General features: G+C 37.9%; 1 pseudogene; it reads right to left on the bottom strand.

The window, feature by feature from the left end:
• Window positions 1-13,102: 13,102 nt before the first annotated feature.
• LOC123785565 (cell division control protein 42 homolog pseudogene) lies at window positions 13,103-13,666 on the bottom strand (annotated as a pseudogene).
• Between the last annotated feature and the right edge of the window lie 10,277 nt (window positions 13,667-23,943).

Here is a 23,943-nt window from a genome sequence, read left to right on the forward strand (position 1 = left end):
CCTGAGCTCACCCCATCCCCCATTTACACCTAGATATCACCCACATCCAAGCCAATAAACCAGAGAGTGATCTGAAGACTGGCAGAACAAACTTCACAACTAAATATAGAGAAAAAGCTGCATCTGAAAGGTTAGAAAGGTCAGAAAGTCAGAGGGAGGCTGCCTGCAGGAGGGAGGGAGCTATGTACTCAGAGAAGGCAGAGAAATGGGTCCTTGCACCAGTGAGTTCACACAGGGAAGACTAATCCCCACAGTATTCGGTATTAAAAACCAGAAGGGCTGGGGTGCCTGATTAGCTCAGTCCGTTAGACGTCTGACTCTTGATTTCAGCTCAGGTCATGATCTCAGGGTCGTGAGATCAAGACCCAGGGTTGTGAGATCAAGACCCATGTCAGGCTCTCTGCTCAGTGGGGAGTCTGCTTCTCTCCCTCTTACTCTCTTTCTCTCTCTCTCTCAAATAAATAAATAAATCTTTAAAAAAAATGAAAACAAAACAAAAAAACAGAAGGGCCAAATTCCATGAGTTTGTAAAACCAGTGGGACTTGGAGCCTGAAGCTTTAAAAGTCATCTGACTAAGCACTGGGCAAGCCAGGTGAGTGATAGCTGAGTCACTGCCCTTAAAGAGAAAATAGCCCATATGGAGAGGAAACATAAAAATGGCAATTTACACAGCACTGGGGACAAACTGGAGACAGATCTGTTCATACTGATTTCAGATACATAGGATACTCTCCTGATGTACCAGGTTCTGGTGAACAGGGGATACTGCACTGCAGGACACTTCAGGACCTCTTCTACATAAAGTCACTACTTTCATGAGTAGAAGACATAGCTGACTTTGTTAACACACAGAAACAGACATAGAGAGGCAGACGAAATGAGGAGACAGAGAAAATTATCCCAAATAAAAGAACAAGACAAAGCCATGGCCAGAAATCTAAGCAAAACCAATATAAGTAACATGCCTGACAGAGAATTTAAAGCAATGATCATAAAGATACTCAGTGGACTTGAGAAAAGAGTAGAAGACATGAGTGAGACCTTTATTACAGAGATAAGGAATAAAATACCAGAGATAAAGCACTCAATAAATAAAATGAGGAGTATACTTGGAGGAATGAATAGCAGGATGGAAGAAGCAGAGGAACACATTGGTGACCTAGAAGACAGAGTAATGGAAGCTAATCAAGCTGAACAACAGAGAGAAAAAAGAATTACAATTACACAAAAGGAGAATAGACTTAAGGAACTCAGAGACTTCATCAGACATAATAACATTCATATATTTTTTAAAGATTTTATTTATTCATTTGACAGAGAGAGAGACAGCCAGCAAGAGAGTGAACACAGGCAGGGGGTGTGGGAGAGGAAGAAGCAGGCTCTCAGCAGAGAAGCCCGATGTGGGGCTCGATCCCAGGACTCCAGGACCACGCCCTGAGCTGAAGGCAGACACTTAATGACTGAGCCACCCAGGCGCCCCCTAATAATGTTCATATTATAGGAGTCCCAGAAGAAGAGGAGAGGGAAAAAGGCAGAAAATTTATTTGAAGAAAAAAATAGCTAAAAACTTCCCAAATCTGGAAAAGGAAACGATATCCATATCCAGGAGGAACAGAGAACTCCCATCAAAATCAACAAAAGCAGACCCATGCCAAGACATATAGTAATTAAATTTGCAAAATATAGTGATAACGAAAAAATCCTAAAAGCAACAAGACCAAAGAAGTCAGTAACCTACAAGGGCAAACCCATAATGCTAGCAGGAGATTTTTCAACAAAAACTTTGCAAGCCAGAAGGGAATGCCATGATCTATTTAAAGTGCTGAATGGAAAAAGTGTGCAGCCAAGAATAGTCTATCCAGCAAGGCTGTCATTCAGAATAGAAGGAGAGATAAAGAGTTTCCTAGACAGACAAAAACTAAAGGAGTTCATGACCGCTAAACCAGGCCTTCAAGAAATATTAAAGGGCACACTTTGAATGGAAGGGAGAGACCAAAAGTGACGGTATAAAGGTAGGAAACATAAAAGCAGTAAAAATGAATATTTCTGTAAAAAGTCAGTCAAGGAACTCACTAAAAAATGATATAAAATATAAATATAAAATATAATGACATGTACCTAAAATGTGGGGAGGCAGGAGTAAAGAACACATTCAAGGGGAGCCTAGCTGGCTCAGTCAGTAGAGCATGTGATTCGTGATCTCAGGGTCATATGTTTGAGGCATATTGGGCATGGAGATTACTTAGGGGGAAAAAAAAGAATGAGCTCAAATTTAAATGATCATCAACTTAATATAGACTGTTGTATGCAGTCTTACCCTCACCCTCAACAGGCCAGTTCCTGAGAGAGTTCTGGGCACATCATGCCCACTAGACATCATTGCAAGTAGAAAAGTATTTGCTTGGTAATCTTATATTGAGGTTTATCTGCAGGAACAATGTCTTTAGGAGCCGTGTAAAGGTTTTACTGACTTTGAGAATTTAGGGCAGGAACAGAGAAAGTACTTTTTACTTTCCCGAAGACCTGGTGCACAGAGCTGAGTGTCAGGCTCCATTGAGGAGAACCATCAAGTCTTCATTCATGAGAAGTTTGTACCTCAGGAACATGTTCCATTGTTAGAAATTTCATTAAACGAAGTAATGCTGGGAGTAAATGAGTCTAGGCTAAGATGGCAAAACAGGATGAAGTGTATGAGTAATAATAATAATAATTGCCAATCGAGACAATTTGCTACCACTTTGATAAAAGGCTCCATTTTGCAACAGTTAGTGTCTAATTCCAGGAACTTGGTGAAGTGATACTGATATCCATACACATATACCTATGTATATGCATTGGTGAAGCTTTGGTGAAGCAAGTTTATGGGAGGTAAGGAGGGGATTAAGGATCAAGGTTCTTCAGTTTTATTTGAATGACGATTTGGTAGTGGGAGGGCAGACAAAACAATACATCAGAAGATGCTGAAACCCCCAGAAGCTTTTCTCATGAAGGAATCACATTAAAAAGAAAATACACATCACTTGAAAAGAACATATGATGACTCAGTTACCGAAAATCTCCCCATACTTTTTTGACCTCTCATCCTCCTCTAGCCAGTTCAGATAAAGCCAACTTCAACTGATAAATATGTGCTCTGAGATATACATATTAATGTAATTTTTGTCCATGTCAGCAAGTTTTTCTCATTGTTATTTCAGATTGATTTTTTTTTAAGATTTTATTTGTTTATTTGACAGAGAGACAGCCAGTCAGAGAGAGGGAACACAAGCAGGGAGAGTCGGAGAGGAAGAAGCAGGCTCCCAGCGGAGGAGCCTGATGTGGGGCTCGATCCCAGAACACCAGGACCACGCCCTGAGCCGAAGGCAGATGCTTAACGACTGAGCAACCCAGGCACCCCACAGATTGATCTTTACTACAGAGGTTTATAAGCTGAAATTTTCTATTTCTCAACAGCCAATCACTCTGTCAAGGAAGGAAAAACTAGATTTAAATAAATACACAAGGAGGTAGTATAATTAAGTATGCCCTGGGAAAATGCAGAAATTTTTTGTGATAGAAAGAAAATCCTTCCATATTTACCTGGGTTTTCAACATATTACAATGAATCTTCTGAAAACATATGTGAGCCATTAGGGCCTCAAAGACCATCCTTAAAGATACCCTACAATCTGTATTATTCTAAATAAACAAAGGCTGTCTATTTAACTTTTGTTGTATTATTCACAATTATTGAGATATATATTATAAATTTAATGGAAATGAACATCCACAAAAGTTCAGATCCTAACAACCATTAATATTCCCAGAAAGGCTAATTACTGTGTGGCCAGAAACACACACAACAGAATGACTGAGGTCTTTGATTGGAAGAATACTATACCAGTATGGGCTTGTTATTAATGTTGCCAGGATCTTTACTAAATACTATAAACATGAACAATAAGATCGCTTACCTCATGAAGTTCAGAGTTTGATGGGAAGGACAGACATATGAACAAATAACTATAGCAATGAGATAAATGGTGTAAACAGATGAACAGGTGCTTCCAAATCAGAGCATTTAGCTTTATCTGCTTCTGGCAATAGTCCCTAAACTATAGTGATATTTGAGTTGAGAATTAAAGGATAAGACATTTCCAGACCAACAAGCAGCATAAAAGCGTATGAGGGAGAAGGGTCAGCATGCGCAAGAAAAAGCATGTCCCCTTTGGAGAATTCCAAGTATTTTATAATTCCAAGAGACTAGATCACTAAGGAGCTAAAGAGTTTTTTTAACCCTATAGGTAATAGAGCACTTTTGAAGAGTTTTTACACAAAAGTGTTATGCCACACCTGCATCAGTCAAGATTCTCCAGAAAATAGAACTAGCAGCATGTGCAAATATATAGAAAAACATTTACTGTAAGGAATTGGCTACATGATTATGGAGACTAGCAAATTCAAAATTTTCAGGGGGGCAGGCAGCAGGCTGGAAACCCAAGAGAACTAATATTCTAGTTCAAGTCTAAAGGCCATTTGCTATAGAACCAGGAAGAGTTGATGTTGCAGATGAAGTCCAAAGGCAGTTGCTGGAGAAGCCTCTCTTGCTCTGGAGTGGTCCACCTTTGTTCTATTCATGTCTTCAACTGATTGGATGAGGCCCACCCATATCTTGGAGGGCAATGTGATTTACGTAGAGTCCACCAATTTAAATGTAAATCTCATTCAAAAACACCCTCACCAACACTGAGCCCTGGGTGTTGTATGTAAGTGATGAATCACTAAATTCTACATCAGAAACCAATATTACACTACATGTTAACTAACTGGAATTTAAGTAAAAATTTGGAGATACAAACAACAACAACATCAATAAGGTTGTAAAAAACAAAACAAAACAAAAACACCATCACAGAAACATCCAGAATAATGTTTGATCAAATATCTGAGTAATCCATGGCCCAGCTAAGAAATTAAGAATTAATTCTTAAAAGAATTACACAAAGAATTAACCATCATAGTACCATATGTCAAATAAAGATGGAAGGAGTTATACCATGTGAAGAAGACCACCCAGGACCTTTTATATATTAGCACATAGCCAAAGTTTAAAATATGTTTCTGTTGGGGTGCCTGGGTGGCTTAGTCCATTAGGTGTCCAACTCTTGGTTTCCTCTCAGGTCATGATCTCAGGGTTGTGAAATGGAACCCCATATTGGGTTCCACACTGGGTGTGGAGCCTGCTTAAGATTGTCTCTCTCCCTCTTCCTCTGCCCCTCACCCCCGAGTGTGTGCGTGCTCTCTCTCTAAAAAAAAAAAAAAAAAAAAAAAAAGGCTGATTTTTTTTTAAACTCTGCTTTTTATTATGGCAGCCACCTAAAATCTTTTCGTAGTTTTGGCTATCAAGAGTCAGTTTTGTTATCTGCCACCAAAAGCCAACAACCAATATAATACTTTTCCCCACCTAGCAAAAGATTTCTCTCTCGTTCTCTATCAAAATCTGACCTTCACGTGCAACCCAAAGTAAGTCTTTATTTGACTTGCATTGGTCTCTTTCAGTTTGGAACCCACCTAGGGATAAATCTGATACAACAGTACTCCATAAGTACAGATGTGCATGCTAATATTATTCTGTAATATACAGTTATCCAGTATTTTAGTACTCTTTCCCCAACTATACTCTCATCCACCCAACTCTATCATATAACGTGGTGCTGGGTATAATGATAAACATTCAATATATATATATATATATATATATATATATATATATATATATATATATATATATATATATATATATTGAATTGAATCATCACTATCAAATAGGGGTGCCTGGGTGGCTCGGTCAGATAAGTGACTGTCTTTGGCTCAGGTCATGATGCCAGGGTCCTGGGATGAAACCTTGAGTCAGGCTCCCTGTTCAGCAGGGAGCCTGCTTCTCCCTCTCCCTCTGCCACCGCCCCCCCCCACCCTGCTAGTGTGCTCTCTCTCTGTCAAATAAATAAATAAAATCTTTTAAAAAATGCAAAAGATAGTCGTGTATAATTTATTCTATATAAATATTCTCATCATAATAGGAATCTTTTTCTTGTAGCACACTGCAAATATCTTTAGCAGAGGACTAGATGTTTGCCTTTTGGCAAGGTAAGAACATGCTCCAACTAGACATCATGTTACAGCAATAAATTCAACCTTATCTTAAAATGTATAGATTGTCTTTAAAGCTTAAACCTCATACACAACAATTTTGACCCCATACTACCTTTCACGTTCTCCAGTCCGATCACCGATCACCACCACCGAATGCTGAGCTACAGTAGCTCTTCAGTTATTTTAAAACCACTTGCCTTGCCACCCAGCCTCAGATTAGCAAATAAAGAGCTTCAAACGGAAGCCACAAAATAGAGGTAATAGAATCTTGGACAAGTTAGTATTTTCTTTAAATTTCACTTTCCTCAATTGTAAGGTGAAAACGGATAATTATTTTAATCTTCAGTATTAAGGACTAAATGGGATAAAGTTACAAAAGTGTTTATTGCAGGTGGTACAGCAAACATCAATACATTTGAGAGGTTGAGGCAAAACAAACTCAGGAATTTTACTTATAGAAAAGCCTCTTGGACTTCGCTCAAAGAAAAGTTTAACTCATTTCTTGTACATAGTTTTTACAAACCTGGTTGCACGTTTTCCACCCTACAAAAAATTAAGAGTAGCAAATTAAAACACTGGTAGGGAAAAGCACCAAGCAACCATTACAGTGGCTGGCACAGAGTGACTCATCTGTAAGTTATTTACTCGTTATTGTTGCCCATGTCAGAAGCAAGGAAGCTGAAAACAGGACACATTTAGAGTGACCTTGCTGAAACTGAGGAAGCACATATAAAAATCTATTTTAAGAGAAATATCCACAAACCCAAAAGGCAGATATCCTGCAAATATAGCCCTGGACATTTATATAGACTTGAGGGCCTCAGAATATTTTTTGAGGGCCTCAGAATATTAATACACAATAGAAGTATGTTGAGTATAGCATAAAAAGTAGTGGGTTCAAATCATAGGCTGTGTCTATTATCTATTGTCTCTGTAACCTCAGTGGCCCCAGCTACAAAAAGAGACAACAGTAACTATTTAGCACGGTTGTTTTGAAGGCAAAATTTTATATATATGAAACATTTTTATAATTTTGTGCAGTACGTTTTGTACAAGGAGGCAAGGAGGTGGATTACCCAATTTAGAATGATTTTTCGTTTGAACAATTTTCATGTAAAATTCTTCCCTTATAAAAAAGGCTTCAATTATTTGGAAACTTTATGTAAGTGGAATTCCTCATTCATTTGACAATACCAGATAAATAAAGCACTACCTATGAATTGAAAATGCATATATCATTTTTAAATCACCATAAACATAATTTAAAGACAATGAAAAAGTGGGAAAACACATTCACAACATATATGAGAAGGGATTGATAACTTTAATGTGTAAAGATCTCCTAAAAATTAATGAGAAAAAGTTGGACCACCATCATGAACAAGCAATTTAAAAAGAAGAATTACAACTGTACTCTATACATTCGTTTAAATGCTAATTAAAAAGTGAGATACTATTTGCAACTATGACCTTGATACAGATTTTTTAAGTTATTGTAATGCCCAATATTGATTAGGATGTGGGAAAACAGGCACCTTTACACACTACAAGGAAAAATAGAAACTGGCAGTCAGGCTAGAAGGCAAGTTGGCAATTTATATTAAAAGGCTCAAAATGCTATTTACTCTTTCATCCAGAAATACTAGTGAATGTATAGTGGAAGTAATAGAAAAGAACAGGCATCTCTTTGAGAGACTGGAAAATCCTAAAGTCTTTGTTCAACTAATAGGGAAATAGGTAAATTATAATTATGGTTCATTCACGTAAAGGAGTATATATGAATTTACACAATCTTATGAAGTACATGTATTGTCCTAAAAACATGATGATAATATAATGTTAAGGGAAAAGGTACAAGCTACATACTGTATAATGTGTGCTACAATAATAGTGGATACTTCTAAAAACTATATGCGGAAGTAAAAGTTTAGGTGAAAATCACATAAATGTGATAATAATTATTTAGAATGATTATGGGTGATTCTCAGTTCCTTCTTTTTGCTTTGTTTCAATTTTCTGCTTTTTCTATTTTACCTTCACCATGTATTGCTTTTTCGAAAGGGTACTTGAAAAAAATGTGTATCAATTTTTATAGAACTTGAATATAAACAATACCATTTACTAAAAAAACAGGGAGTATCTTCAATGATCTTCCATTTACATAAGATTTTGTTTGTAACACTTTCCCATGCATTGTTGTCTTAAGGCTCTGTGAAATAACTATTATCATCCCAATTTTAAGGATGAAGAAGCTAAGTTACTTGAACAAAGTCATCCCATTGATAAGTCACAGGGCTCCGTCTTAAATGCAGCTCTTCTGAGTTTAAGCCCAATGGTCCTTTCTACGGCACCAAGAGCTACCTCCCACTTCATCCCTGCCTGGCAGTAAAAGAAGCCGACTGAGCATTAAAATATAGTATCTTTAGCACTTCTACTCCAAATGCCTGTAGGCGCAAGCCAGCATATCATTATTTTTCATTTCATTGAGTTTTTTTAATGACAAATTTTGACTGAGAACTCTTTTCAGACTGGAGAGTTCAAATTAAAATGTCAGTTTTGATTCAGTGAAGATGCTTTACTTTCAAAATATTTAAGGAAAATATTTTCATTAAAACCAAGATGATTGGAAGTTAGAGTATATAAATGTCATGGTAAGTTCCACCATTTAGCAAAAAGACTTCAGGCTCTATTGGACAAATCCTGAAACTTTATAATGCAGGAAAACACTCTCATTACAAATATACATGTGTCTATGTATAGTCACATAAATATCTTAAATGTATGCAAAAGTTCAAGATCTTTATACTACAATTTGTCAGTGTCTCTGACAAACAGTCCAATTTGTTGATGAGCAGTCTCCAACAATTATTGACAGAGAGCATCCATTAGACTTCTGGATACTAATATAGCTCTCATTGATGAAATGCTATGCATTTTGCTAAGCCTCATTTCTTTCCATATATACATGTTAACTCCTTTGTAGTCATTTTCTTTTACAGGAGATCGATGAAGACTTTTGAGGTTTACTTCAGTCTAGGTTGACAGTCTCCAGACAAACAAAACAAACACTTTATAGATCTCTCATTACGCAGAAAAATCTTACAATTTATCATACCCAATCACCATACTCCCCAATGATCAACCACGTCACAAAAACCTATTACAGCCAGACCTCACAGGTAGTTTTAGTTTTAATGGAATTCATCCATAGTGGTACTGATCTCTTCAACCAGGGATCACTACTGGCTTAAGAGAAGAGGCCTTTGCACAAATCCCATTTCACCTCTCCTTCTTTCTGTCTTCCAGAACCAAGAACGATCCTGCCCCACCTCTCTCTCCTTTGCCTTCACTCTTCTCTGAAATTTCCAGTGAAGTTAAGAAGGAAAGGGTGTCTTTATTCCTTCCTCTTCTGAGAACTCCTTAGTACTCTTCCCCAGGCCATCGGAAGCTAAATCAGAACCAGAAGATGTAAGTTGATACTGCTGTCCTAGCCTGACGCTATTTTCTCTCCTCTCTTCCACCTTCCCTCTTAGCATTCATCTTTATTTTTCTGCCTCACACAAATACCACAAGCTCTCCTTGAGATCTCCCCAACAGGACCTTTTGCTAAAGAAAATTAAGAGGTTTTCTAATGACACACTCTGGATCATCACAATCTTCATTGCTTGTTTTGTTTTCACTACCTGAACCATTGAAAGACTCCTCCTCAGCCATGCACACACCCTAGCAAGGGTATTTTATATGCCTTTCTTATAAGTGGTCTAATTGCACATGTAAAGTAATTCTAAAAACATAATTACAAATATTTTATTTTTAATGGATTCAATCCAATTGTCAAAATACTTAAAAACAGGTAGTCTGCTGAATTTAACCAGATTTCCTTAGCCATTGTTTTTAGACACAGTAAATCATAAGTGGACAGATACATTGGAAAGCAACATAAAGAGGGCTTTGGTAATATCCAATTTCAGAAGGGTTCTCTAGGTCAATCCAAAGTTCAAGTTAACAATTATTTATAGAGTACTTATATTCTAACATTACTCTAAATTCATTGAGGTTACAACAGAAAAATAAGACATATTAGTTGAGAATTTAGAAGTATACATAAAAAATTTAGAAAACAATGCAAAAATATAAAATGGAATACAAAAATATAAAATATATAAATATATGTTATAAAGTGTATAATTAAAAAGCAAACACTAAGGCGAAAGCCAGAAGTACTAAAGAAACTCTCGTAAGTGAAATATCGGTAAGGAAAAGTTTTGTGGAAGATACGGAACTCAAAATGCACTATGTGTCTGAGAAACATTTCAGAAAGGGCCATAGAAAGGATGCAGAGGTGTAAATTAACAAACGTGTACAGAACTAGAACTAAAAGCTGTAGGAAATAGATGACTTTACATACATCGCACACCAGAAAATTCAAAATAGCTGTAAATGTTTCTCTTCTCATCAAGAGCTAGACTCTGTCTGGACACTTCCTGAATCAGGGTCGTTATCATGGCTTCCTTTGGTCAATGGGAACTTGGCAAGCATGACGCAAGCTGAGGCTTGAAAAACACTTGCACCTTGTACAGACTTTTGCTGTACTTGGTATCCTGAGACTACTACGGATGGCACAGAACCCAAGCTAGCCCACTGAAGGATGAAAGATGAAATACCTCAGAGAGAAGCGAGGTGATACAGACAACACATAGCCCCCTTGCCAAAGCCTGCCACCTGCCAGTGATGCAAGTGAGGCCAGCTGACCACGGAAACACAAGTACACCCAACAGAGATCAATAGAGCCAGTCCAGACGGCACGCTGCCAGTCCACAGAATTCACACACATACATTTTTATTTTTTCTTCAAAATGGCTTTCATCCCCTTAACCAAATAAGTCCCCGAATTAGTCACCCAGTATTGTTTTTCCTCCCAAATTACCTGAACCTTTACTGTCAGATTAACTTTTCAAAAAAGGACAGCTTTGATTCTCTCGCTCTTCTGATCACAAACTTCCACCAAGTACCCATTCATTCATTCATTCAACACATATTACCAACCATCTGCCAGGTGCCAGCCACTAATCTAGATGCAGGAAATGCAGCCTTAAAAATGTTGTACAAAGTCCCTGCTCCGCAAGACTAACACACATTCGAACTCATCATTTTCTACAGTAAAAACTCTGTAGTCTGGCTCCACATAAGATCACTGGGGCAGATTTACAATTATGTACTGAACATAAACAATAGAATGACAAACCGTACACTGTTTAAATGGTTATCCACAGGGAGAGGAAGCAGAGCGGCTGATGGGACAAGCTAAATTACTTCAACAATAATTTGTTTCGTAAATGTAACTTTGAAACCCATAAATACGGCACTTATTCACAAAATTAAATCTATAAATTAATCTATAAAAATTAAAATAAAATCAAACAAAGGAGCCCGACTATGTAACAAACTGCTGGTATAATCAAATAGATGAACCGTAAGTCCAAGTACCCCTAGGACAGAGCACGTGCCTATGTACCCTCAGTGGCATGTACGCCAAGAACAAAACGATGAAAAGAACAGCATTTCAGCAGTAATATTATCAGAAAAGGTGTTAGTCTTTTTAAGGGGTTTTTGTTTGCTTAATACAGCTGAAATGAATGCATATACAAAGAACCGAGATGCGAGAAAGCATTGGTTCAACAGTAATGAATCTACAGGAATTAGGATTTGGGGCAGGGGGACAAGATGACCTAAACATTTTTCAAAAATTGGAAATTGCAACCAAACCAAGCGAGTAAAATCCCTACTAACACACAGTCGAAGTCTTCATAAGACTCCATGATCTTTTTATTAAACTACAGAGCCTTAACTAGCTACTCTAGGGTTCCTCATATACAAAACAGAAATAAGGGGATGCCCCTAACTAGTCCCCATGTTGTTAAATGTTCTCCCCACCCCCAGCTTCTTCACGAAGCAAGTCTCTGGCCTCTCAACTTGAAAAAGGATGTGCAGGCACTCCAAAGACATCTGTCTTCTGACGCCACCCCTCACATTTCCTCAGTTTACCAGATCTTCCGCTGTGTTCTAGGAACACCATATCGTACGCTATTAAGTTGGACATCTCTGCCAAGCATATAAGACAATGACTGACGGGAAAAAAGTTTTTTAATTAAGTAGTCAATCCATCTGGTATATTTCAAAAGGTGTAATACTTTTCTTCATTGATCGTTGAAAGAAGTGAGAAATTAATTTCAAAAAAAAATTGCAAATGGCAAACTGTTCTTGAAAGTTACAGTCACATATAGAGTGCACCCTAGATAAAAGGAGGCGCAAGACAGGTTCCACCCACTTTCATCAAATACTGGACCTACTTAAGGGTGGAGAGAAGAGGCAGAGTTCAAAAAGGAGTATGTTATTAAATGAGGCATTCGCTATACTCCTAAGAGCACCAGGTGGGGAACAAGTTTTCTAAACTAGATCTGGGAAGTGGAATGTGGAATCAATCCATCCTTCTCCTATTAAGGGCTGCCCAGTGGTTAGTGAATTTTAAAAAATGACTAAATAAAAACAAACCTTCCACAGACTACCTGCCCCCCCCAAAAAAAGGGGAAAAAACAAAAAACCTAAACGTCCCGCATTATTCTCCAGATTGTATGGAGCCAGGGAGTACCTTCGACAACCCAGATTAGTCTGTTACAGAGTCACAAGCATGTCTTGCTTTTAAACAAACAAGAAAAAATTTATTGAAACAGTAAAACAAAAACTAGTATTAATCACTTTTCTGACAATACACAGTTACTCAAATGAACTAGCCCTGAGAGTCGGAAGGGGATCATACCTACGGGCCTTTCTACACGAGTGCATGTGGGTAGGTGCAGGCATTTGTCATTACTGCAAAAATGAATTTTCACCTTTAATCTTGGTTTGATTTAACATTGCTTTTAGAACAATGCAGACACCAGCTGTGCGGAAAGGGCTCTGGAGAGATGTTCACAGCAGCACGCACCTGCGGCTCTTCCGTGGGTCTGAAGGCTCCAGGACGGCCAATATTGCTTCATCAAATGCATTCTTTAGGCCTTTCTGTGTGAGCGCAGAACACTCCACGTACTCGACTGTCTTCAGGTGACGGGCCAGCTTTTCAGCAGTCTCTACGGTGAGAGGCTTCTGTTCGTTCTTGGCAAGTTTCTCAATTGTAGAGGGGTCATCTCGGAGATCAGTTTGGGTCCCACCAAGCAAGAAAGGAGTCTTTGGACAATGGTGAGTTATCTCTGGCACCCCACTTTTCCTTCACATTTTCAAATGAGGGTAGGGAGACCCTTGAAAAAGAGACTGGAAATACATCTGTTTGTGGATAACTCTGTCAGGATCTTCGTGCCCAGCAGTATCACAAAGTCCAAGAGCATATGGCCCTCCCCCAATCAAGACTGTGACTGCATAGCTGTCAGAAAGAGTCGGTGCATACTCAGATGGAAATCTGTTTGTTGTGTAGGGTGGCAGGAGACATGGTGTACCAATGGCACCATCGCCCACGACAACGCATTTAATTGTCTGCATTGCTGAAACAGTTTTGTATCAACTTTAAAATATTTCAAAGTCAGTGATGTCCTCAGCTGTTCCACAAGGGCATTGGCGGCACTGCGCAGCGTCCCCTCGGCTCTAGTATTGTTAATTTGAACCTTCCATGTGTGCATTGTAGGATAAAGCAAATGATTTAGTATAAAACATTCTCGTTCTAATATTCCTGATGTCATTGAGAATTGGGATTTGGGGGAAAGCCAGGGAAAAGGAGATACCCTGTAGTTCTGGCTTTGAATTAAAAGTATCAGTATAAATTTGTGATATGATGGTACTTTAAAAAAGAAAATCCCCCCTAGCTCTTTCTATTGAAGAGGCTCAGGAACATTGCATAATAGCAATGAGAACCACTAGCATCTAGACTGTAATCTTACATTATGGTTTCCTACTAGAGAGTTCTTTGGAGAAATAACTGACTGAAGGTTTGGGGCAGGAAACGTATGTGATCAATGTGACGATGCTGGAACATCTTGTCATACCAGATGGTAAATAATATTTTAAATACTGTTAGGGTTATGTCAAAAGACCTCAGGGGACAAACTGAAGAGGTTCCCACCAAGCAAAGAGAACAATCTGAGCATCAATAACAGTAACATTGCAATGGACTGGAATACCCCATACGCCTTTACATTCATATTAATAGCAAGTCAAATAATTAACCTAGGAATTGGATTCCATTACATGATGTTAATGAACAAATTCATTATTTTGAAAACTGATAAATAAGGGGAAGAATCATGTATCCTGCTTTTCCTATTTAAACTATACCACTTTTTAAGCAACTAGTAGATGTGAAAATGTCCCTTTAGAAGTATTTCAGCAAATAAATGAAGATAAGATAGACTATCATAATTTTGCAATTTATAGTAAATAAATGGCTCTAGGCATTGATTATGAGTGGTTGCTAACACCTCAATAAGAGAGACAAATAGATATTATGCGCTGTTAATGAAAGAACACGCCTAGAAAATGGTCTTGCAAAAATAAAACCAACAACAACAAAACAAAACAAAACAAAAAAACCTGGAACCTAAATCTTATTAAACCTCTAGATCCAAATATCTATAAATGATTAGAAAATATGTTACATGACACCACAGGAATGTAATCAGTAAAATGCAGGGTGAGGGAAACTGTAGCACAATCCAGTTTCTTGAAGAAAGCTAAGCCAAAAGAGAGGGAGAGGAAAAATGGAGAGGAAACACATAGATTGAAGGAGACATATCAACCAATCATAATGTGTAGACCTAGTCAAAACTCTGATTCAAACAATCTGTAAAAATTATACCCATACACACCTTTATGAAATAGTAAAAATCAGAATGCAACTGGCTATTTCATGATATTTTTAAAATTACCGGGTTTTTTTTAGATTTGTTTATTTCTTTGTAGAGAGAGAGAGAGAGCACGTGGTGGGGAGGGGCAGAAAGAGAGGGAGAGAATATCCAGCAGACTCCCCACTGAGTGCAGTCTGACAAGGGGCTCAATCTCAGGACCCCGAGATGATGATGTAAGCTGAAACAGAGTCAGATGCTCAAATGACTGAGCCACACAGGTGCCCCTAAAAATACTGGTTTTTTAAGTGTTGTAAGAGTGTTATGGCACTTTTACATCCTTACTTAGACGTACATATTGAAATGTTATAAATGAAATTTTGAGGGCACAAGATGGCGGAAGAGTAGGGGACCTCATTTCATCTGGTCCCTTGAACTTAGCTAGATAACTACCAAATCATTCTGAACACCTATGAATTCAACCTGAGATGTAAGAAAAGAATTGCTGGAACTCCACAAATAGAAAAGTGTCACTTTTGGCAAGGTAGGAGGTGTAGAGAAGTGAATCCGAGGGGATATATCAAAGATAAACAGTGGGGGGAGGGAGCCTCAGTAAGCCGGCTACAGGAAAGTGATATAGACCCAGAGTGCAAAGTTGGAACCTTTAAAAATTTTAAATGTTATAGATGAAATTTTATAACATACAAGATTTGTTTCAAAATAATATAGAAGGTGAGAAAGGTGGTAGACGTACAAATGAAATAAAACTGGTACAGTGGCTGAAATGGGGTGGTGGGTGCATGGCTGTTCAGAACACTGCTTACTTTTATATATTAAAACTTGTCCATAATAATACAATGGAATATTACTCAGCCATAAAAAAGAATGAGATCTTGCCATTTGCAACAACATGGATAGATCTAGAAATTATGCTAAGCGAAATAAGTCAGACAGAAAAAAACAAATATCATATGATTTCACTCGTATGTGGAATTTAAGAAACAAATACAAAGAAAAAAAAGAGACAAACAAAAAGACAGACTCTTTAATACAGAAAACCATCTGGTGGTTATCAGAGGGGAGTAGATGGGGGGTGATGGGTGAAATAGATAAAGGAATTAAGAGTACACTTACTGTGATGAGCACTGAGTAACATATAGAATTGTTGAATCACTATATTGTACACCAGAAACTAATATAACACTGTATGTTCATTATACTTCAACTTTTAAAATTCCATAATAAAAAGTAAAAAATATGTACATTGATACAAAGGCCCCACCCTCAGAGATTCTAGTTTAAGTGGCCTGGGGCTTAGGTATGAAAGAAAGAGAGGGGCTGAGGAAAAAGGAGGAGGAGGAGGAGGAGGAAGAAAAGGAAAGGAAAGAAGGAAGGAGGAAAGGGAGGGAGTGAGGGCAGGAGGGAGGAAGAGCCACCTCTCTGCTCAATCCTACTGTGTGTGAAGCCTGGACTAAGAACCACTTGTATGCCCTCCAGCCCTTCCATTACTTCCAGTTAGTCAGCCATGTCTGTTTCTCAGTGGTTCTATCCAGATGAACTGGGTTCCATGTTAAACATGCTGACTCCTGGACTTCATCCCGGAGGAACTTTCAGGAGGCTAAGGGGGGAGCTTGGGAGTACGTGATTCTGCTGTAAACCCACGGCGAAAATGCACATCAGAGGGGGCTTCTCGTCGTTCCCTGTACACAGCCCTCACACTACCATTCATGTTTTTGTTCATTTTATTCCTTCTCTCTTCCACCTGAAATATCCTTCCCCTTATCTTTATCCAAATCATACCTGCTCAATAACCAAGTTCAAAAATCACCCATCCGTGAAGCCTAATCTCTTCAGCTGAAAGGATTCTTCCTCCTGTGAACTCAGTTTTTCGCCCTTCCGCAGGTTTATATCTCTTTATATATAAAGTTTCAGCTCCCTTACTCAACAGTAAGCTGCCTTAGGTCACTATCCTGAGAGGCCACGTTTTATAAAAATGTAAGTAAATATGCCTTTATGTATAAATGTGTTTCAATTTTATGAGTCTTCTAAAGAAAAGGGGTATGATTTTACAAAGACCTCTACTTCAAGCTCTTGAAGGAAAGGAGGAAGAAAAAAAAAACTTTCAAACTTTGACTGGGAAGCTTATCATTATAAATTAATGCATGGCGCTCATTCAGTGCCTGCTGTGCTCAGCAGTTGATCTGATTCTCTTACTCAGTCTTCTATGAGTTAGGATTACCCACAGTTTGTCAAGAACAGTGAGACCGGGAGAGGTTGGTAACGGCCCAGGTCACTCAAATAGCAGAATTGGGATTCAAGCCCCCATGCGCTTGCTTCTTTCTTGCTGTAGCCCTTTGTTTTCTGAGAACTTTCATGTCTTTTGAGAGGAAAACCACACATGGCCAGGGAAGGGAGTGGGAAAGAGAAGGGAGGGTGGATTAGAGGATGAGAAACAAGATGGAGGGCTTTTCCGTCAAACAGATCTACGTTCACATCTTACCACCTTCCCTCTACGGGACCTCTCTGATCTTCACTTCCTTCTCTGTAATAACATGAACTACTTGGAGCTGTTGTGAGGACTGTGTAAAGTGATGCATACGAGGATCCTAGCTCAATAAATGGAAGGTATTGGTAAAAACAACTGGTGTGGTCAACTTTGTTCTCACCCTGAACAGGGTGTTCTTGTAGATTTCTCGTTACTGGGTTATCAACTATTTCAGTGAAATGAGCTGACTGACTTTTCACCCTACACAGATTCTGCTGAAATCACTATCTAATTTGTTGTTGCTCTTTGGGGAGTTTTCTTCTCAAATATCTTAAAGCATTTTATATATATATATGTATATGTATACATATATATATATACATATATATATGTCCAAATTTTTGTTTTCTCTATTAGAATAATAGAGAAGACAAATTATAGCCAAATATGCAAGGAAAGCTTGGTCATGCTTCCAGTACAAGGGATTAAGCTTTCCTCACTACATATATATATATATATATATATATATATATATATATATATAGTGTAATATTCACTATATATATATGTGTGTGTGTATATATATATATATTAGTGTAATATTCACTATATATATATGTGTGTGTGTGTGTGTATATATATATATATATATATATATATATATATATATATATTAGTGTAATATTCAAAATGTTGCAGATCTTTGTAGAATCCCAAACCCACCAGCTAAGGGGGTCGCAACTACCTCACATCCCATGATCCGTCATATAAGCAGAAGCTCCCCTCTGAGCACAAATCTTGCCCAAAGGGATGAGACCCAGGAAGGATCAGTGCGTACACCTGTCATAATCAGCCCCTACAGCAGCCTTTCCACAGCTTGTTTTACTTTACCCAGGGATTGATCATTCTTTTTTCCTAGAGCAATCCTTCCTAAAGTCTCAGACCTGACAGAAGGAGATAGTCTAGGGAGGACACTGGGACATGCAGGATGACATTTTTCCCTGTTTCTCTCTCCCTAATTAGGTTGATTTTATCCTAAACCAATGGGTAGGGGTTGACCTCTTAGGATACCCAAGTTAGAAAATATATATATATATATATTTTTTTTTTTTTCTGGAATCCGTTTGTACCATCCATCCAGAAGGTAAATAGGGACTTTATTTTATTTTTCTTTAAGATATTATTTATTTATTTGACAGAGAGAGAGAGCACAAGCAGGGGGAGCAGCAGAGAGAGGGGGAGAAGTAGACTCCCCACTGAGTAAGGAGCCTGATGCAGAACTCTATCCCAGGACCCTGGGATCATGACCTGAGCCGAAGGCAGACACTCAAACCACTGAGCCACCCAGGCAAAAGAGGGATTTGATGGAGTGGTCTGATTCCATGATTAAATTCTGAGGTGACCCAATACTTAGAGATGCAAATTCTTCTGCACTCAAACTGTGTGAAGCTTGAGCAATTGAGACAGTAGTGAAGGGTACTGAAAGAGATTAAACACTACTGATGAATTATCTTTTTATTGACCAATTATAACCACAGATATTATTTATGGAAAAATGTTTATAATCTCTGCATTGCTTGTGAGAAACATAAATTGCTAACTAATATAAACAATTCATAATTGTGTACATCTTTGGTCCTCAAAACAAGGCTATTCCTTCTTACACCTGAATTGAAGAAGAAAGTAATAAAATTAAGTGTCTATAACTTAGAAATAATTTTATAAATATTTTGACAGAATGATCCAAATACCCATACTAATGAGCATACATGTTTTTCCTGGCAAATACTGTGGTTCTCATACCTCTGCAATGGCTGAGACTCTCTTGCTCTCTGGGGGAATATTTCACATACTAATTTATTCTCCCTTTATTCACAGAGAGCTAAGATTGAAGAGGCTACCCTTTTAATGTAGTACAAACATTTCTTAAAACTTAAGATCATTCATGTTTTTCTAAAAGATACGTCCAGATGTTTACACTTTTAATAATACAGCTATTTTAAACATAAATACAAAAAAACATAAGACATAAGTACAATATTAAAAGTATAATCTTGTTGTGGCACCAGCACTAAAAAAAGGATTTTTATTGTTAAAATCTTCCTGAAAGCACTCTGCATTTATGAGATTAAGCTGTTGTGAAGTCTGTTTTATCTATCCCTGAAATTATTTTGTCAGTCTTTTTAACTATCTAAGTATTTTTTACAGTTAGAATTAAAAACCCAAACCTATCATTAGTATTCTTATAAATCCTTAGTAGAAAATCTGTTTACCAAGGAAAAGAAACAGAAATTTCTTCCTAAGCAGGGAACGCGCTATAACCAGAAACAAAGCATAAATGACGTCAATTACACATTTTTCCAAATTTTTGTTTTCTCTATTAGAATGATAGAGAAGACAAATTATAGCCAAATATGCAAGGAAAGCTTGGTCATGCTTCCAGTACAAGGGATTAAGCTTTCCTCAGTGCTCCCTACCCTTCTATGCTGGTGGCTGGGTAGCATTAGCATAATCCTGAATTAGTAAGAAAATTAGAGGTCAGATTTACTTTACAGGAGAATTCGACCTATCTGAATCAGGACTGAGAGGGTCGTAGCATTCCAGATGTGAGCCTGGTGGTAGGTGTAAAGTGCACCACATGGAGAGAATGTGCACAGTAAGGAAAAAGACAAATTACCCAGAGCTATTACTGTCATTAGTTCCATCAGCCTGGGAAGCCCTCCCACAGCATTTTCAGAGCAGTGTGTGGAGAGGGCCTGGGGCTTATCACATCTCGCAGGGGGTCGTCTTCTGCCGGGCATAGTCACATAGCTTGACATTTCAGTTAAAAAAAAAAAGTCTGGGCCTTCATTCTCCATGCAGGCTTCTGTCTCGCAGCTCTACGCCCGGTAGCTAAAATAAAGGGAGCCAGCCCACTGAAGGCTGCAATCATTTATCTGATGGCAGAATTGCTAGCCTTTCTGGAGGTGCACACTGTTCTTACACATAATCAGTTTTAAGCCAGGGACAATAAGACTGGGCTACTATATTGTACCAGAGGCTCCTTTGGGGGTTGTTTCATTAACCTTTGGAATATTTTGCCATAATTAAAAGGTTAGGAATCTATGCCGCAAGAAATGCGATGAAATAATAGAACATACACAATAATGTTAGATGGACTATCACATTTAGACTGTACAATGGTAGCCAATGAGAAGCGAGCAAGGAACCAATGGATGTAACAAAGCCTTTTCCCCAGATGTTTTTGATTCTGGAAGTACACGTGGATAATACTTATTATGAGATATTAAGCAAAAGAGCAGAATACAATATATATTTATACATATTATATATGTAACATATATACACAGAATAATCATAACTAGGTAAGAATCTGTGCTTGTGGTAAGTTATATGCAAAAGGGAAATGGGGTGTGCTAGGGTGGTATGATTTTTTTAATTGTCTTTTAATTATTTGTTAAATCCTTTGAATGTTTCATATTCTCCTCAGTTAAAAGAAGCCATAGGAGTATACATATACAAAAGTTCCCATGAAGGAAACAGGAACAACAGAAAGGAAAACAGATGTAAGAATATAAAGCATCCTCTACTGTGCCTAAAATCAAGAAAAAGCATAAAGACTCAGGGTCCATCTCAACAGGGAACAAAGAAAAAGATGCACAAAACCAAGTAAATTCATCCAAGAGAATAATACTTTTCTTATGCCCTTCTTAATAATAATAATAATAATAATAATAATAATAATAATGCCACAGACAGGGTTTTCTACATAGTAGGCACACATCAAACTAGTCCAACAGCCCTTTCTTAAACACATGAAAAAGTGGCTTAGAGAAGTTAAGTAACATGCCCAAGGTCGAAGAGCAAGTATTAATATCCAAGACTGCCTGACTCCAATAAATTAGAGCGCTCTCTCTCTCACTCTCTCCACCCCCTCAACGCCACATCTGTCTCTTTGTCTCTGTCTGTCTCTCTCTCTCATCACTTTATTAAATTCCAGTCCTCATTCTGAAATAACCCTATTTTCTGCTTTCTTCCTTGCCTTTAGCCCTTACTAAAGCAGTGCAGGTCTCATCTGACTTTGGCAGGTCTGATACTCACTCATACTTTAATGTATATAGAGGAAATAAATATTTTAGTACCTGTTCTGCATTGTGCTGGCTCTGGGGATACAAAGCTGAAGAAAATAGACTCTGGGCACCCACAGGCAAGTGGGGGATACAAGCATGCAAGCAGGCAAAGGCACACAGCTGGGGCACATGACCTCGGCTTCCTGAGGAACTGGCATCTGAACTGAGAAACCGAAGGCTGAGTTGGGAATAGGCAGATGGACGGTGCATCATAGGAAATAGTCCCTGTAGAGGGCCAAGGGGAGAGAATCAAAAGAAGACAAAAACAAGACAAAGCAAATGTGGTGCATTGCAGAAACTGAAAGTGACCCACAGAGCTGAACTTGGAGAGTGATGATAACCACACATTGTTGTACCCACAAGTCTTGTTTTCTGAAGACATGAAGTGTTTGTGTTTCAAGGAAAAAATGATTCATGATGTCAAAAAGCAACACTTAAAACTTTTTAGGTTTTCCTTGATTGCATGTCAATAATAAAAATGGCTTTGTGAATAAACACATCAGAATTAAGTGTTGTTAAGTAAATAAACACATCAGAATTAAGTGTTACAGATGCAATTAATTTAAATGTAATTGTGTCTCTAGCCACAAACTCTGAGACATTGGGCAACTTCTCTTGACTGGAGATTACTTTTCTTTTCTGCAAAATGGGTCACACGTAACTTACATGTTTGTAGATGAGAAAGAGAAACAATATAAGTTTAGCTCCTAGTCTGGTGTTACAGTAGAAGATTTTAGAGAGCCAAATGCCCGTAAGTCTCATTTTGGCGACAAGAAGAACGAAGTGCCATTTTCTCATCAGACTCACACTTGGCTCCGAGTCCTGACTGGCTGTTCAAATACAAGATTATTTCACTCATAGCAAACTTCAACTGGGTTAATGATTCGCAAGCCTGCCTGTCTTTTCCATACTTCCTATCCATTCTTGTTTGATATAAGAATATGTGCTATGGATCAGTGGTTACAGGTCACAACAGAAGCCTTGATTCTTTCAGGATACGGCCTCTGGGGACAGTTTGGACATTCCTAAACGAAGAAGAAGGTGTCTCAAAAGATCTCATTCACTGCCTCTGTCATCCAGCCATCCATCTGGCTTATGCATGACTTACTATACCACTAATTAGTTCAATGCCAAGAGGTTTGGGGACTCTTGTAGAATTCTAACTTCATGAATTTATCCTGTTTTTTGTTTTTTTTTTCAATTGTTGATTGCATTATGTCTTCTGGCTAAGCAATAGTGACTGATTTCAGGCTGCCATTCTGATGTAGTGGGTGGTGGGGAAGGAAAGGATTCTCATTAAATCTCAAGTATAAAAATAGATTTATCATCATTCATTTTGAAGAAAAATGTTTTTTTCTCTCTAGAAGAAAAACAATTTTCTGAAAACAAATGTAGCTTGGCTTGTTGTGGCATTTTTTTTTTCCATAAAGACAATCAAGACTTTGTCTTTAGAAAAAGACAACTAGTGTCAGGTGATTGCAAATTAATCTAGCTGTAAGAGGTAAATTATGTTTCCGCTATTAATATACTTTGTACATGATGTGCATTTTAGAAACTACATAGGGTAAACACAAATGCTAATTTTTTCAGGAAAAAAATTATAGATTAAATTGGAAAACATTTTATGTAACGATTCTGGATTCCACAAGGAATAGAGTAACTAAAACCTCTACAGTTATGGGGTGTCTTCATTTTATTGCCTTATGTGCTTTAACATAATCCCAAAATTAGAGCCGGGGGGGGGGGAAATGGAATCCCTATCATTCTGAGGGGAAAACAGCATTAAAGAAATCACTATGACTAAACATTTTTAAAACGAAGTATTTCAACTATCCTCACTGAAGTCTCTTGCTTTGTCTCGTCCCACTTTTCCATACTCCACCTTGTGATTTACCCATCGGATGAGTGTTTGTTCCCTTTCTATTTCTTTTGTGCTGGCCCTCAAATCAAGTAAGCCTTTTTTCTTTTTCCTCGATTCATGGCTACCTTTACCAAAGACTTCATGTTTTATCCTCTTGTGTATACTCCAAAGTATTGGGTGGAGGATAATTGATCTTCTAAAATTATTTTGAACTACAAATAATAACTAACCTCCTGTGCTTGCGTGTGTTACCAAGTTTGGTTTTTATTTACTCCCAATGGGCTTGCAGTACAGGCAAACCTACAGTTGTATATGCCCTATTATTTGCCGCACAGAGCAAAGTAAAAGTCAGAGAAACTATAAATTATTGGGAAGAATCCATTTCAGGGGAGACAAATTATGGCAAATTTTATCTCTGACTTTCTCTTGCCATGGAGGTCTTGGAGACGCAAAGCTGAATGCCATCTGATTCCCCAGTGTTTTCAGGCTGCCCAAGCATCAGCTGG

Source organism: Ursus americanus, chromosome 15, assembly GCF_024610735.1.
Source record: "Ursus americanus isolate L20-20 chromosome 15, mUrsAme1.1.p, whole genome shotgun sequence".
Lineage (NCBI taxonomy): Eukaryota > Metazoa > Chordata > Mammalia > Carnivora > Ursidae > Ursus > Ursus americanus.